Source organism: Dunckerocampus dactyliophorus, chromosome 13, assembly GCF_027744805.1.
Source record: "Dunckerocampus dactyliophorus isolate RoL2022-P2 chromosome 13, RoL_Ddac_1.1, whole genome shotgun sequence".
Classification (NCBI taxonomy): domain Eukaryota; kingdom Metazoa; phylum Chordata; class Actinopteri; order Syngnathiformes; family Syngnathidae; genus Dunckerocampus; species Dunckerocampus dactyliophorus.
The window spans coordinates 25,301,929-25,319,559 of NC_072831.1; positions in this window are offsets into that span (position 1 = coordinate 25,301,929).

The following is a 17,631-nucleotide window of genomic DNA, read 5'->3' on the forward strand; positions in this document are numbered from 1 at the left end:
CAAAAATAAAAAGAATAGAAGATAAACAAGATTTGCTTATTTACAAATAGTGTGTAAAAATATAAGTAAATAAAAGTAAATGTACACTTTACAGAAGGGAGAGCAGACAGTACAGCGCAATAATGTTGTGAATGATCTTTTACAGACAGGTGAGGTATTGTAGAGCTGGATCGCATGTGGAATGAATGAAAGTCCTGTAGCGTTCACTGTGGGAACAGAACTGGAGGAGTCTGTTGGAGAATGAGTTGAATTAATAAATCATGCTATTTCCTGGTTGATTAGGGTTTATTATTAGTACAAAATATGAATATTGAAGTCAATTGTACGTATTTTTTGCCTAAATTAAGAACTTACGAGCATAAAAATGGCTAAATGAAGTAAAATACAAATATAAAGCATTCAGAAGATGTATTAAAGACGCTGTGAATGGTATGTAGTATTCACCAGATTTGATCACCGGAACAACAGGTTTTATGGCAGGCCCTTTTAGCAGGGCAAAGTCCACCCAGATTATTTTATTCTACCAGCTGTGAAATAATGTTACGAGTCTCAAGCAATGTTCACAATTTAATATCAAAAGGAGTAGATACAAGCAATTGTAATGCCAGCGCTGGAGTGAATCCCTGTGCCTACCAACCAAGGCTTAGCGAGGTCCAAGCGATCTCTGAAGTGAAACTGAGTTCCTCTTCCTCATTTGCCTGCCGTGGAGGTGGTCCCAATGATCAAGAAACTTCCTGTTAACTGTTTGTTGGTTCGTTGGTCTGATCTGGTTTCAAACAATGAGGTTATGAGGGCTGAGTGTCTCAGCCAGACGACAGAAGGGATGACACACAATCACGAGTTTTATTTATGTCTTAAATGGCTTATTTACTCTTATTATTGGGTAAAGGTGAGTTCATGTCTCGAGGGCTTTAATAATGTTTAAAAAAAAGGATTTAGAGTGAAGAGTGAAGCCGCAAAATGGCGAGGGACGACTGTACATGATGACGTATACTAATGTGAATCCACCTAAACAACACACCCGCAGTAATTCGAAAAACACCCACAGTAAATCAAAGCTGCAGTGAAACTTACCTTAAAGGCTCCAATTAACACCTCCTATACAATAAACTAGTCTAGTCTCAAATAGTCGCTGGATGCGTGGTCCACAAAAGCCCAGGTCTCTAATTAGCAAAACATTCTCATTAACCTCCATGATGTAGTTTTTATTACCTTCAATAGCATTTGAAGTATCATGAGCTTCATCTACCTCTGCAGGCGCTTTAAGAAGTTGTTGCCCAGCTTCACAGCTGTCAGTCTGAAAGCGTGTTACCCTTGCTGTGCTGTTGTTTACAGTGGACTCATCGGCCGAGAAGTTTTCTCCTTAACGCTATTACAACATTGGTTCTGTTGCTGCTGTGTTGTGCAATGTACTTGTTCATAAATGACCATGTGGTCAAAGAAAGCTGTTAATTTATTAGAAAGTAGGTTTTTGAATTTTCGTATTTGAATTCATAAAGGTCCAAAGCTTACTTGTTGCACTGAGAAAGTTTCCCAGAAGACACTTAACATCATTTTCTGTGCAAGGTTGTATAAAAGAGCCGCCATTAAAACATTTTTTTTTTTAAAAAGAGATTGCATCTACAAATCCAAACTGCAAATATAGAAGAGAAAAGAAATAATGGGAGGGCCACAATAACAAACACTTAACTGCCTTCCATTAGTGCACTTAACCTCCTCTTCATGGTGAGCAATCCCACTTTACATTTCCTTTGGCTAAATGCGCGTCTCTAATTCACAAATGAAGGGGACGTTTTGGAGTGGCCCTCCATCTCCACCCGATGAGCAAATGTTGCAATTAACTTTCCCTCCTCATTTCTCGGAGCTTAAGGTGTTTTAAAGTCATTAGCTTCCAGTCAACGGCGTCTTTTGGCGACGGATACATTTAAGCAGACGCCATGTTTTTCTTTCTCCTTTGTCACCCTAACCTTCATAGCTAATTTAAAGCTGACTTCAGGGAAACATCTAAAGCAGGGGTCACCAACGTGGTGCCCGCGGGCACCGGGTAGCCCCCCATGGCCACATGAGGTGCCCGCAAGCCTGCTTTTCATTCAGGTTTTCAGTTAATAATGAAAGAACAGTAGAAAGAAATGCATTCTGAAATACAGAATGTGAGTTGTGGACACCAGCATTTTGTTCATGTTCTGGTAAAACAAGCATATTCGCTTTGTTTGAGTTTAAAATAAGCTCTGAAAATAAATGTTCCAAAAATGAGTAGCTCTTGGCCATTTTCATTTTGTAAAAGTAGCTCTCACAAGGAAAATCGTTGGTGACCCCTGGTCTAAAGGATCGCCAACATTCAACAATTTATTTGAACATGCGTACACCATATCTGGTTATCAAAGTTAACACAACACGTTTTGGTGTTTTTACGTTTTCTTATTTTCAGGAAGTTTAGAAGAGGAATTTTGGAACTCTGGACCCCAAAACTTCAGAATTTACACCACTGACATTTCCATATCATTTGGAAACAACAATCAAAGTTAACGGAACATGATTTTTACGGAACATTGTTTGTTTTCTGACATTTTAACTCTTTCAGGATATTTTCAATTTTGAACTTCTGAAGCTGTCCCCAAAACCACCGTCATTTTCATACATGTCATCGCTGGTTATCAGAGTCAGTGTAGCGTTTTGTTGTTTTTACGTTCTTTTTAATAGTTTACTTATTTTTAGTAATTCCCATACATGTCGTCACTGGTTGTCAGAGTTAACATCGTGTGCTTTGCGGTTTTAACGTTTTGCTGTTATTCACTTATTTTCAGGACGTTAAATTGAGGAGTTTTGAACTTCTGAAGCTGATCCCAAAACATGGGAATATGAATCACTGTCATTTCCAGGTGTCGTCATTGGTTACCAAAGCTAAGGACGGACGGATTGTTTTAAAGTTTTGCAGTGATTCATTTTTTTTCCCCCCCGGGACATTCAAGTGGGGAATTTAGTCCTTTTGAAGCTGCCCACAAAACATCGAAATTTGAACCACACTAGTTTACATACATGCATTTGCTGGTTATCAGAGTTAACATCAGCTATTTTGTTGTTTTTATGATAGTTTACTTATTTTCAGGACATTTCATTGAAGAATTTTGAACTTCTGAAGCTGCCCCCAAAACATCGCAACACGGTTGTTTCAATACGCGTCATCGCTGGTGATCAGAATCAACGTAGCGTGCTTTGCTATTTTTACGTTTTGCGGTGATTAACAATGAGGTGAGGAATTTTGAAGTCTGAAGCTGCTGCCGAAACATCGTAATTTCAACCACCGTAATTCCCATACACGTTGACAATGGTTGTCGGAGTTGATGCAGTGTAATTTGTTGTTTTTTACGTTTTCAGCAGTTTTAACCGCCATTGTTTCAATACGTGTCATCACTGTCACATTATTAAAGTTAACATAGCTTGTTTTGTTCTTTTAATGTTTTGCAGTGATTAACTTATTTTCAGGACATTTAATTGAGGATTTTGGAGCTTCTGAAGCTGCCCCCAAATCCTTGGAATTTCAACCACCGTAATTTCCACAGATGTTGTCATTTTTACAAAAAAAAAAAAAAGTTGGACATTTTACTTGGAGACGAATGTGAATGAATTGAATTGAATTTGAAATATTTAAACTGTACCACAAACTACACAAAAATAATGACTATTTTGTTTTGCCGTAAGACGTGCATGAAACAAATGTAAACAAAAATGAGCGACACCGTGTGTCCCTTGCATTACTGTTGACATGGCTGTGGTGGTAAATAATCAGCATATGTCAGGGATAAACCCGAATAAGTCCTGTAATGATGTCACAGCCACCACAGGCGCATCATGTGGTACCGTGCACTTTGCAACACTTGCCACTGTGTCGTTGCAACAGCAGCTGGTTGCATCCATAAGCAAAAAAAAGCTGCATAATTGGTGACATGCATGACACTATGGGCTCTCTGTAGGCACTTTTTTTCCCAGTCTGCATGTTGCCCAAACTCTAATTACTGGGGGGTTTTCAGTGAGGAGCGCGACGAGGAGTAGGCGTCTGTGTCGCCTGATTCTGTCAACTGACTGCTTGTTCCTGTCTGCGGCGTAGCCAGGCAGCCCAGAATCCCTGGAGTGAGTTTGGGAGAGACCCGCAAGCCCGCTCATATCAACAACTCCTAATCAAAAGGCTGAAATTGTCAGCTGTCACACACTTTTTGTGATCTCTGATACCATGCACCAACCTCTGACCCCGACCGCCAAATAATACAACACACATACAGTATATTCTAAGAAAGGGGGGACAACTAAATAAACATAGCATGCTTACATACTCACATTTGGCTTACCCATGCAGGTTTTCCCTCTGGTGCGCATCTTTAGACTACTCCGTCTGTTTCTACACAGTGGAACCTTTAAAGATGGCTGGACAGACAAATATGCCTCACAAGTGAGCCAAAACTTAGCTTAGCTTTTTTTGCATTGAGGTTTACTATGAAAGCTCACCTATTGTGCAGAGGTGACGTTCTAACAGTAATATGTGCCTCTAGGGCCTGTTTATGAGCACCGAACTTGAGAAAAATCTATCTTGCCTCTGTGCGCCACTTTTGATGTTTTTCATGACATCATGAAGGAAAATGACATAGCTTGGAGCTCTAAGATTGATCATGTAGTTTTCATTCAACGAATCGGCTAACTTCGCTCGATGTTGTTGGGATTTGGGGAATTTTGCCCGTCATCCACAATCTGGGTTGCACGGCACCTAGTGGTTAGCATGTTGGCCACACAGTCAGGAGATGTGGAAGACCTGGGTTCGTATCTCTGTTGGACATCTCTGTGTGGAGTGTGCATGTTCTCCGCGTGCGTGCGTGGGTTTTCTTCGTGTACTCCAGCTTCCTCCACATGCCAAAAACATGCATGTTAGGTTAATCGGCGACTCTAAACTGTCCATAGGTATGAATGTGAGTGTGAATGGTTGTTTTTTTTGGTAAAGTCGCTTGTAAATTTCCAAGTTCCCTGTTGTTTTGGTCTTGTTTTCAGAGATCCACTTGCTTGTTTCTCTTGTGAGACCTGGCAACACTGACACACATAACCTGTGTTTTGCTTCACATGATATGCTTACCACTTTTATAGTATAGTATATTTATATGTAGCTTATAAAGTAATAATACCTACGTACTTGTACATTATAATTACACACATCCCCCCCCAACTCCATGTTATTTTTCATCCGAGATCCCCTTCCCCCCCCTTTTCCCAGATGATCCCAAACTTGTGCTTCAGTTCAGGAGAGGATGGGAAGGCCGCGGTGGCTTTGATCGGCCGACTGTTACTAAGAAGCTTTCTCAGGGCTTCTAGGGGGACCTAAAATGTTTAAAATGGACAGATCAAGAGCGAGCAGACATCTGACGGTTCAGAGGCAGGTTAAAAGGCGTATTCCCGTCATATATATGCAGTTAGTACATATTAGAGATGACATCACTGAAATCTAAGAGCCGATTAGCGACAAAAGTTAAACCTTCACATGAGTTGGCGGGTAAAAACAACTTCACGCTGCTTCTCTCCACTTGTGCATGTTAACTGTGTATGATTCAATTATTACTCATTGTTCAAAAATACTATCATCACTTTCATTTGTAATAAATTGCTGGAAAACATTCCTCTTTTGTTAATAAGGAGGCCTCGCCCTCGTTAATGAAAAAGGCTGTGTCTGCTCGTGATAACCGTTATTTATGCCAGTGCTACCCAGGAATATCTGCTCGGCCCCCGTATGCCACGGTGCGGACCCTGCTCGCGTTGCTAATTAAGCGTGTTGATACTGTGACGGACGCTCACCTGCAATTACGCTGTTTTAATGAGCAGCCGCCGATGGAATGAGGGCACGGCGAGGTCAGCCAGAGGCAGCAAAGCATTGGTGTTTTAATAGACACTTAAATGTTGTTAATTTAGCTCCCGGTATAATGGTTGGGGAAGCAGGCTTGCAGAACACATCTTTCGAAAAGGCTTTAACAATTTAGTGACTCTTTTTTTCTTTTTGCGCTACTTCTTTGGCTTTGGTTAGAGCGGGAGTGGCATGTTTTCATCTCTCAAGACTGCTGGCGGTCTCTCACCCTTCCTCCTGGAAAGATGTGTCAGCGTGGGACCGAACTGTGGATTCATACAGAGCACAAACGAGATCTAAGGGAGAGGCGGAATAGATTGGATGATGCTTGACGAAAATACAGTCGTCCCTCGTTCATTGCGGTTAATTTGTTCCAGACCCGACAGCGATAGGTACATTTCCGTGAAGTAGGATAGGAAGTAGGATAGTTGTTCAATATTAACAGAAAGACTTTCTGAATGCAATTTTTACCATTATTAGAGCCCTGGGGACATGAAATAACACCCCTATAGTCACCTTTACACTCCTATTATTCTTTGTTAACACCACATTTCTCAACTGGAATGCGCAGGCTATGGCATCACTGCAGGAACACAGGAGACGGCCGCCGCTTTAAACATAACATCTTACCAATTTATTGTTTTTAAACTTAAGAAAGGGTTTCAAACAGAGTGAGGAAGAAAGACAAAGTAAGAATCCAAAAATGTACCACTTCCACACTGAATGGGAGGAGTACTTCGCAATTATGTCGGACATGCCATGGTTGAGTACATGTCATGTCTCATTAACATGTAACCTGTCTTTCAACGTTTTTTGACTAATAATCAACGTTCACTCCAAGCTGCGCACGCATATCTTGTGTTCCCAGCACACAGCAAATCCTGGCAGTGCACAAAACGAAATCCAACCTTGACGGTAAATAAAATAAACACATAACATCGTGCCATGTTGCAATGCAACTCTGTGAGTGACAGGCGACAACAAGCGGTGATGACACAATGACGAACAATGTCCAGCCACAGATGAGACCCTACGTATTTACTTCCGCAGCCAATCAATTCATTAACAGCGTGTTTCCTAGTACATGTCACTGTTGTACAGGTTAGCCTATAGCTGCTGGTGCAGCAGAGTTAAGAGAGGTAAATGCTGCTTGCTAACCCCATATTGTGGCGAAACGAACCTAAAAAAGGTATTTTAAAGGATTGTTTGCATATTTTGACATCCCCATCTGCAGTGGAATATAAAAACAGTGACTGACCCCCTGATTTGGTCCCGCAAGTCCAGTTCTGGTTGGATTTCCATGACGAAGAACGTAGTTCTGCTTAGTTGCTGGGTCATTTAAGTAAAGAGTTTGGCTTCTCAAAACAATATGCCTTCAAAAGAGTGACACATTTGCATCATAAAAATGCTCCCTCAAAGGTCTGAATACTCACTAACGTACGGACAAAGTTGCGATGTTGACAACAATGATCCCTTCTGCAGCGTCTTCTTATTCTCTGCGTATGAGGTGCGTTAAGAAGCGGAGTTACAATGCATTCCAGCACCTTCTAGTCCGAGTTGCCAAACCTATTTGTGGCGGGCCATCACAAATCAATGAGCGTATGGAAGACGCTGGTATGGCTTACCACCTGTGTCATAGTGGAAGCACATGCACATACAGATGGGCGCTACAAGCTATTATAACTCCTACAGTGACTCCTTAGCCATCGTGGCGTGATCACAGTCATTATGCTAGCCGTGGGAGTTTTAATGGAGGAGCATGGAGGGGAAAAAAAACAAGCACTTGCATTAACAGGTGTGAAGCGCTGCAAGTGCATAGGAACATTGTACTGTATAGGATGTACGGTGATATGCAAAACATTGTAATTAGCTCACTTTATTCACCATGAATCGGTCTTGTTTTCGATGCACTGCCCGTGCACTTGTTTAAGTATGACTGCTATCTTTTTGTCTCTTCTACAAAGTTTGAATAAGCATAATCATTGATTTGTAAGAATTCTGTCCTTGTGGAAATGAGAATCAATCAGGTGAAAATGAAGCGCACTACTGCGCTGCAACCAGCAGAGGTGCTGTTGATTCAGGCTCAACTACTTTCAGCTATGTCAGCTGTGGGAAGTTGATGAGCATCCACACAGACCTTCTAGGGCTGGGTAAAAATATGGCAATATATGACGTTACTTTTTCTTCCGATAAAATATCGATGTATAATTTCTTTCTTGATGTCGATAAAAATAAATACAGTCGATTAGTTCTCCTACTTTCCTGTCTTGAAGTGGTATGTTTTTGGCTTCTTAAGTTTAGAAGAAATCAATTTGAGGCTAAGTGGTTAGCTTGCTAGCTCACTGGCATGTTAGCTCGATAGCTTGCTAGCTAGCGGCCTTCTAGAGTCCCTGCAACATATGAGTTGCAATGTGGTGTAAATAACGAATAATAGGAGTGTAAAGGTGACTATGTGGTGTTATTTCACGTCTACAGGGCTCTAATAATGTTAAGAACTGTATTTAGAAAGTAATAAACAGGCTTTCTATGCTCTTACTACAAAAGTATTCCATTTATTAACATTGAATCCTATATCGACATCGAATCCTAAAATGCCATTTTAACAATGTAACAGTCTATTACATTTGACAACTACAATGAATGCATTTTGAATTGTTTTATTTTTAAATAAGATCAGTCTGACAAGACTTAGTTACAGAAAAGTGCTGACATTGCATTCAGTCAGTGCACAGAAATATTATCCACACATTTCTTTGTTCTTAAACCTGATTGAACATGAATAGATGCATTCAAGGAGCCGGATTCTGTGGGAAAGTTTGTTGTCTTGCAGGAAGTTACATAATAGCAAGCAGGTGAGCGGAATACTTTGAATGGGGACATATTTTACTCAACACTCAAGTATTTCCGAGTCATCAGACTAAAGTCGAGTCCCGAGTCTGACTCGAGTCAAAATCACGTAACTCGAGTCCACACCTCCGGTCGACATAGACGAGTCATCGACACCAGCGGGTTCCATTGTAACTGAGTGATGATCTTTCCCACAGTCAATGTGCGATAGTACACTTACATATTTTGCGACACTTTGTGGAATTTTGCTACATTAAAAAGCGTAATGGAACAGAACCATTTAACTTGGCGCGTGTGTGGGGAACCGTCACCTATTTAGGTCGATTTTAGGTTAGGTTAGCAGTTTGGTGACACTTGTGTGTGCATGACATACACAGTGCGTGTTTGCCGTGCGAAGAAAACAGAGAAAAATCCTGCACGACACGTAAAAATGAGTTCCCCAAATATTTTAGGCCGGGTAAATCTGATTTGTAAAAAGGGGATTAATAATAATCATAATTAATAATGTAGTTTTTCCAAGATTATTTCAAACCTTTCACGGTGTACATAAAATGGCGAAATGGCGGAGCGGACCGACAGGTCCTGACTTTGACACCTGTGCCTTGTACAGGCCTGGTAGTCCACATCTCTACACGTTTGATACTTCCAATATATTTGTGTCATAATTTACTTCTTGTTTGTTCTTGTCTCCTTCATCGTTGTAGTTTTGTTTTTGTAACCAGCTGAACTACACGGCAGCAGCAATCAGAGAAACTTTCCTGTGTGACACGTTTAGAATGCACAAGCAGGAGCGGCAGCTTTTGAGCGGGTGGATATATTTTTTTTTGTTGAAATGTGCCAGAGTGGTTCCCCACTGAGCAGTAAGCTAGGACTTTAATGTATTGCACTGTAATGTGCTTGTTATCCATAATCGGCTTGAATTCAGGAGGAATCTACGGCGCTTCTTGTGGGACATTTAAAAACAGGGACTAGTGTATTCCCATTCAAAAAAAATCCTCCACTCTTGGTCAGGACTTGACCTTCTGTGTTTAAGCGCCTGAAATGATGCATTAGTAAAACCACAAGACACTGGCAGATAACGTGTGTGATGTAAAACCTGCAGCCTTGCAAGATGCGTCCATGTGTTCCCTGTATTTACTGTTACAGTAGCACGTAATACGTACTGTACGATGAGGTTACATGAAGCTAAACACATTCATACCCACTTCAATTACACTGTATGATTGTTGGTAGACAAAAAAATAAAAAACGCGGCATGTTGCCGACCCCTGATCCAGGTCATTGTATTGTCAGGATGTTAAATCGATCACACCTGGGCTGTTCGTGTTTCGCTTCTCATCATCAGTTCATGCCCAAAGACGAGGTAGGACCGCTATCTAGTGCACAAATTGTGCGACTTCAGGCGAGTCCCACTTTATTGTACAATTATTTCAATAATGTACATTAAAAATATATACTAATGCCGAGCTCGCTGATACGATTAGCGTCTGGCTGGCGCTCATGGTTTTAATTTTGCGGCGGTAATTTGCTTATGCAGGCCTCATGTTTGTTGCTCCAACACTTTTTAATATAGTGTGAATAACCCACTGTGCTTGTTTATGCCACTCCAACGTGCTTAGAAATCAGTGGTTTAATAGCAAAATTAGGAAAAAAGCACAGCGCCAGACAAGCGATGGTGGTTGACACGGGAGGTTGAGTGTTTGTCAAGCAGTGTAATCAAAGTGAAAACACGCACACAAAAAAAGGGGGAAAATAGAACTTGAAGGCGGCTGACTCCGGTGACATTAGCCGGGCTGTAATGGTTAGGTTGGAGCGTCCGTCGTCATTGAGCTTCTCGGGAGTGAAAGGAAGCGCACGCGTCGGGGCATCATTACAAGCTCTCCATAGCTGTCCACTTCCTGCTGGGAAGAGGTGCCCTTTGCGTTCACATTAAGCAGAGTAGTTCACTAAATAACAGCATAGCGTGTGTTTGCCCCCCCCAACTTCTCTTTTGACATGGAGCGCCTCTGAAAAAGGATACGCCTCCATTTCAACTTAAAAGCAGGCATCTGATGCTGCGCTAACAAGGGAAGTCATAATAGCGGCGTTAAAAGACAGCAGCCATGGAGGGAAAAGGGTGTCATCATACAACAAAAATACACAATTACTTTGCTGCAACATTCAAGTTGATGCTTGGCGAAAACAGGCTGGAGATTCATACTAAATAATGAGACGTTACGCGCAATGTTGAAAAGACTCAAGTGACCCTGAAGTCGTGCAACAATTTTCCAGAAACAAAAGAAATGTTTGTATTTTATATGCGATTATTGTGACAAAAATTACCTGGTAATAAATATTTTAAAATTTGAGGCCCGTCAGGGATACATTTTTTACTTACGTTTTTAAGTTTTAAGTTTAACTTCCGCGATGTTTCGTAAAACATTTTTCCCTTGTTTATAGCGGTTACTTGGTTCCAGACCCCACCGTGATAAATTAATTTCCGTGATCCATCCATCCATCTTCTACCGCTTATCTGAGGTCGAGTCGCGGGGGCAGCAGCCAAAGCAGGGACTTCTCTCTCCCTGGCTACTTTGTCCAGGCCAGTTGAGAGACATAGTCTCTCCAACGTGTCCTGGGTGTTCCACAAGGACTCCTACCGGTCGGACGTGCCCTGAACACCTCCCCAAGTAGGCGTCCATTAGGCATCCTGACCAGATGTCCGAGCCGCCTCATCTGGCACCTCTCAATGCGGAGGACCAGCGATTCTAGACCGAGTTTCCTCCGGTGAGAGTTGGAGATCAGGGCCCGATGAAGCCAGCAGGACCACAACATCTGCAAAAAGCAGAGACCCAAGCCTGCAGCTACCAAACCGTAACCCCTCAATTCTCTGGCTGCGCCTAGAAAATTCTGTCCGTAAAAGTAATCAACAGAATTGGTGACTAAGGGCAGCCCTTGCAGAGTTAACCCTCACTGGAAAAGAGTCGTTGGGGTGTGAGTAAAACAATGTTTTGTGTGCTTTTTGAGGCTTTGGCCTGATTTTAACTCCATAGATGAGGCAGTAAATGAGTTGGGACTGAAGCAACAGCGCCTCTGCTGGTTGCAGCCAAGTAGTACACTCCATTTTGCTTCAACTCGCTTCATAATCAACAATCAATTCCACACGAACAACACAATTTGTAAGGAATGGATAGATGAACGTTAATTAAGGAAAATTGTGAAATATGACTTAAACCGGGTTTTATGACCCCGGAACTGATTATTTCTCCTTTCTTAATTTTTAAAATAGGTACAAAAGGGAGGATTCAGATATTCCACTGTATACTACAAATAAAAGTGTTTGTCTTTGGCTCTTTGTGACCTCGCTTTAGGCTTCCCAGCGCATCATCAATCCGTATTGTGAAGAGCTTTTTTTCCATCAAGGGTCTTATTCACTTCAGAGGTTGAACAGATTAGCGATCCACCAGGGTGCAATGGCTTCTCAGCGCCCCGCTTCACGTCCAATTTGAAGTGTCTAAGAGCATTCTTGTCGTTAGTGTTTACTCCAGACTGTTTTTCGGCCAGCCGAGGAGACAGAGCGAGTGTGACATTAAAGACAAATAAAACCACATCAGCCGTGTTGATCTTTTGCAAAGCTCCGCCAGAAACGGGCCCGACATTTTATCTTGGCCGACAGCAGTTTGCAGAGGTTATGGATGGGCCAGCTCGCTGACGCTATTATTTACAAAATGGCCCGAATATCATCGCTCCTTTGTACCGCTCGGCTTTTTCCTTGTCCAGTGTTTGCTGCCGTGAAAGGGTGCACTTTGCGGAGGTGAGGCGCCACAGTAAATATTTCTATCGCATCGGCCGTCGGATCAATAGAGATGTGTTTACTTGTCAGCACAATGTTCACTCCATAATGATGATTATTAAACAGCATGTTGACTGAGTGCTTTTGTCTGCTAGCCAGTGGAGGGTCTCACACACACGCGCACACACACACACACACACACACAAACACACACCCGTGCTGTCAGGTTAGCACAGACACCTCCAGCTACCGACATCTGTCAAAAGTGGAGGCTGAGCTGCTCTTTGGAGCCCCTCCTATCCCTTTTTGCCGGACAAAAGGGACATGGCGGGTCAATGAGATTCTCAGTAATTAAAGTGAAAGGGGTCATTTTCCAAGCAAACCCAGAAGCCCCTGTGGGTTTAAGGGCTAAGTTAGAGCGGTTTGGCCTCGAGAGGTGAAGGGAAAGCTCTGTAAGAGGGGACATTCTTTTATGCAGAGGTCATATTTAAAATACAAATTGTATGCAGTTGCACTCAAAATTAGTTAACTCTCGCTCATACCTGTCAACATTTGAAAATAAGGGACATTTTTGGAGACGACAGGCACATTTATTGTTGCTGCCAGCTCGTCTTAACCATCAAAAGACATTCTCAACACACACACACACACACACAGACATTTTACATTAATTACGCAATTGGACCACAACCACAAGCACGGGCGTTACAGTTTGTTGAGGATTTTGTAGCAGCGTGTGAAGAGGCTGACATCCCTTTGGGAAAGTTAGCTAAGCTACATCCATTTCTGAAATACTAAGCAAATTTGGCCAATGATGTATTGCATCAATAAGCGTAAGGATTTTTCATTTAATTAACAAAGATTTTATGTACTGTCACAAAAGTACAAACACCTAAGCCTAACCCTAAGTACGGGTTTTAACATTATCAGAGCCCTGTAGACATGAAATAACACCCCTATAGTTACCTTTACATTCCTATTTTTCATTGTTTACAACACATTGCTCAACTGTTATGCTACAGGGACTTGACACGGCTGCTAGCCAGCAAGCTAGCGAGCTAACCAGTTCGCCTAAAATGTATTTATTCTAAACTTAAGAAGCCAGAAACTTACCACTTCCACACGGAATGGGAGGAGAGTTTTATTTCACTCTATTATGTCGGACATGCAATGGCTGACTTCATGCAGTGTTAAGGTAATGTCATGTAAGGTAATGTCATTAGTGCCGCCTAGCGACAGGAATACTACATATCACTTGTATTTCAATATGTTTTGACTAATAATCGACCATAGTCCCCCACGAAAAAGCCATAATTTATTAATGAATGAATTTTTTGAAAAAATGTGATATAGCGAGGGCGCGATATTCGAACCGCGATATTGCGAGGGATGACCGTATAAATACAATACATGTCATTTACAACACAGGCTGAATCATTTTGAGTGCAAGTGCATATTAAGTCTAAAAAACTGTAATGTCAACTTACAAAACGCACTCCATTGTGTTCAAAGTAGACTATTTGGAATGCCAGTCCTGCTGAAATACATGTATATGTAAACACACCGCAAACTGTTGCTTTTAAACATCACATTCAGCCAGCATTTGAAATGAGTAGAGGAGTACAGTGTTGAAATTTTCCCATCGAAAATACTAGATATTGTCAAAAATAGAGTCAGTACTATCACAAAACCTTTTTAAACAATTGTAATTTGTGTTCTATGATTGTCATGCTTTGGAACCTCCATTGGCAGCATGCGACACCGGCATGGAAAAAGGAGTTCAGAACATTCAGAGACGAATTGTTCCAAACCCTTAAAAATTATACTTATGTAAATATTTTTTTTATTTACTGATAATTTCCTCCATAGTCGATCAAGGAAATTAGTAGGAATCCCTTTGTTTTTAGTGTGTAATACCACAATAAAAACAGAAAGCCAAATGTTCATTTTGGAATCAGCGGGGCAGGTGAGGAGTGGGTCACCGGGCCCAATAAATCGTGACCTGTATTCTTTCATACCAAGATGCACATTTATCGGCTAAGGTACTCCTCTGCTGACTCCTCATTTCTGACCTGTTTAATATGGAACCCTATAGTGGACTTGTCAGCTTCACGGTTCTGCTGGGTGGATGACAGCAGAGCTGAAATGCTGAGGGGAGAAAGCCCTATTTTCAAAGTTGTGCGCGTCTGAAATCCGCACAAACTACTGGTGTGTATTTTTCCCATTCTTTCAGGTGAATGAACAGCGGCCTTTAGCTTTAATGGATTTGGTAGTCGTGAGTGACAGGGTTTGAATGGGCTGCAGCAAATGGGGAGGTAAAAGGGGGGCATTAGGAGTTGCCAAAGAGATGGGGGTTGGCTTAAAGACTGACACCATCTTCTGCATGTGACAGACACACCACACGCGTGCACATATTTTCAAAAGACGGGTCGGACTTATAATCATTTCAATACATTGCTACCGTGTGTCTATTTCTGCACACACTTTACCAAAAAAGCCTTTTTCGCTCTTTGCTTCAGGTCCACCTCGATAATATCCTTCTGCTGGGAGACTACAAAAACATCGGCAAACCAGAAATGCATGCACGTTCGATGCATCCGGGTGTGTAGAAACATATCAAACAAGTGTATTTTATCACCAAAACCACACATCACATTAAAAATTAAAATCATACATGTGTATTGAGTTAGTCAATGGCTGACGCAGCAGCTACAGTGTCCAAGCTAGGACATAATTAGTGTCAAGTAAACAACACAGCTGTCTTAAATACCACACGGGTAAAAAAGAAAGATAAAAAAGAAAGAAAAAATAAAAAATAAAAAAATACCACACGGGTATCATATAATTATAGTTGCACATTACTTACAGACACATACTGTAGTCTCCGAGGCAAAAGCGTATTACAAAGTATTCCATAACAAAACGCGTCCAGCGTGTGCTGTACCACACGAGGTGTCACCAACAAAACACTACCACCCCACTTGAACTTAAATGGGGTTAACTTGACATATTCAGTTTGATGTATTTTGGCCTAAATTGAGCATTTTCAAGCATAAAAATTACTAAATAAACTAAAATACATAAATAAGAACAACAAGGATGTCTCCCAATGCTAACGTGTGAGTCTTAATTTCTGTTATTATGTCTATTATATTGGGTAATACAAGTGTAAAGGTGACTATAAGGTTGGTATTTCATATCTAGAGGGCTCTAATAATGTTAAAAAACGTATTTAGACAAATTTTTCTATGATGTAATTAGTACAATTTTAAATGTATAAATAAGGAATCCTACTTTGCGGAAATTGACAGATGTGGAACAACTTAATTGTGATAAATGAGGGACTACTGTATATATTTCCTTGTATAAGTCGCACCTGACTATAAGTCGCAGGACCAAACTGAACAATCTATACAAAAAAGTGCGACTTATACCCTGGAAAATACAGAAATGAATCCAAATGAATCACAATTTTTTGTTTTTTTTACGACCGGTTGTGACCTAGGCTTCAGGTTACCACACGCACAAAGAAGATGATATCAAGCTGTGTTTGCATGAGCTGATAAGATTCAAAGTCTCTAACTTGTAAATTCAAGGTGGCCTCTAAGACTTTTTGTGAACTCAAGCACTTCCAAGGTCTTAAATGCTTTTCCAGTCTTTATTTGTCAGACGTGGGCTTATTTATCTTGACTCTGGCAACTCCACTTGCTAACGTTAGCGCCTTGCTGCCATCCATGATCATTGTTGAGGTCATTGTTGAGGTCCGTACACTTGGTTGTTAGCCCAACGCTCACTCAATCCAGCGTGTGCATCAGAGTTATCACTTCCACAAATAAGGACGCTTATGTCGCCTGGAGTGCAGAAATAGAAAAAGTGTTTTTTTCTGTTTTCTGTCTGAATCTAATGTCTTTTATTGACATTGTCACTAAAAGCTACGTTACCACAAACAAAAAATACCTGAACCATGAACGACCATTTGCATTATGGGATGGTAAAATAAAATAAAATGAGTTCCTATTTGCAGATATACACTAAAATGTAATGGGTTGCCACCTATCCACCACGTTTTATGGCAATCTTTGTTGTTGTTCTTGTGTAACAAACTAACACGTACACCAACCAATTAACAGGGGTGCACACATTTGGCATAATAATTCAAGTCGCACTGCCACCATGTTTACTTACCATATAACGCTGGATCGTGACGCTTTTTAGCCTCATATGGCATTGGTGATAGTGTCTTCTGCCTCTGCAGCATCCTTTAAAAAAAAGTTAAAAGCCCTTCTTTTAAAAGAGAAACATTCTCGACACACTCTTGGATGGAGCTGTTAGCTTTGTCTTGATCTAAAATAAACATGTCACACCGTACGCTTGAGCGTTTAGGACCAGGCAGACGTCTGGATCCCTCGCAAACGCTAAACAGAAAGCGCGGCTGTGATAAGCAAAAGGCCTCCATTGTTATTGTTATTATTAATTTGTTATTTCGCTTTTGTTTGGTTCTTGGCTGGATTATCACGTTGAACACACAAGTCCAAATTCCTGGGTAAACATTTGCAGTTAATCTTCCCGCCGGCTCAAACAACTGTTTTACATAAAGCTGATCAAATTAAGACTCGCGCATTGACCAGATCCTGTTGTCACTTGGTGTGGTAATACAACATGACTGTACTGTGAGATGATGATGTGACGTGTGTGGCCGTTACAGTAACTAACCATCGTCAGCGCATCAGAGGGTTTATTTAATCCTCTTGCATGTCTGTGCTCTGAACTGGAATGGGTGTGCACAACAGCAAACAGCCAGTGCACTGTATATTAGAGTAATCCTTTAATTGCTCCATGGTAAAAAAAAAAAAAAAGTCTATATATACCATATTAAGCGATTCAATACAAGCAGTTAATGGAAAGGCAGAAGGGGTATCATGTTTTGCATAAAACCTTTAAAGCCACTGCTTTGCCAATGTGCTCTGCCGTTTTCATTTTGATCACAGTGACATATTAACATCCTGGATAATCCCCCCCTACCTTTTTGGGGCTTGCAGTCGGGATCATTGCTGCAGGAAAGGCTAGTCTGCAAAAAAAAATATACTGTCGCAATCACATTTCTGTCAAGGAAAATGCAACTTTTGCTGCAGTTGTTTTT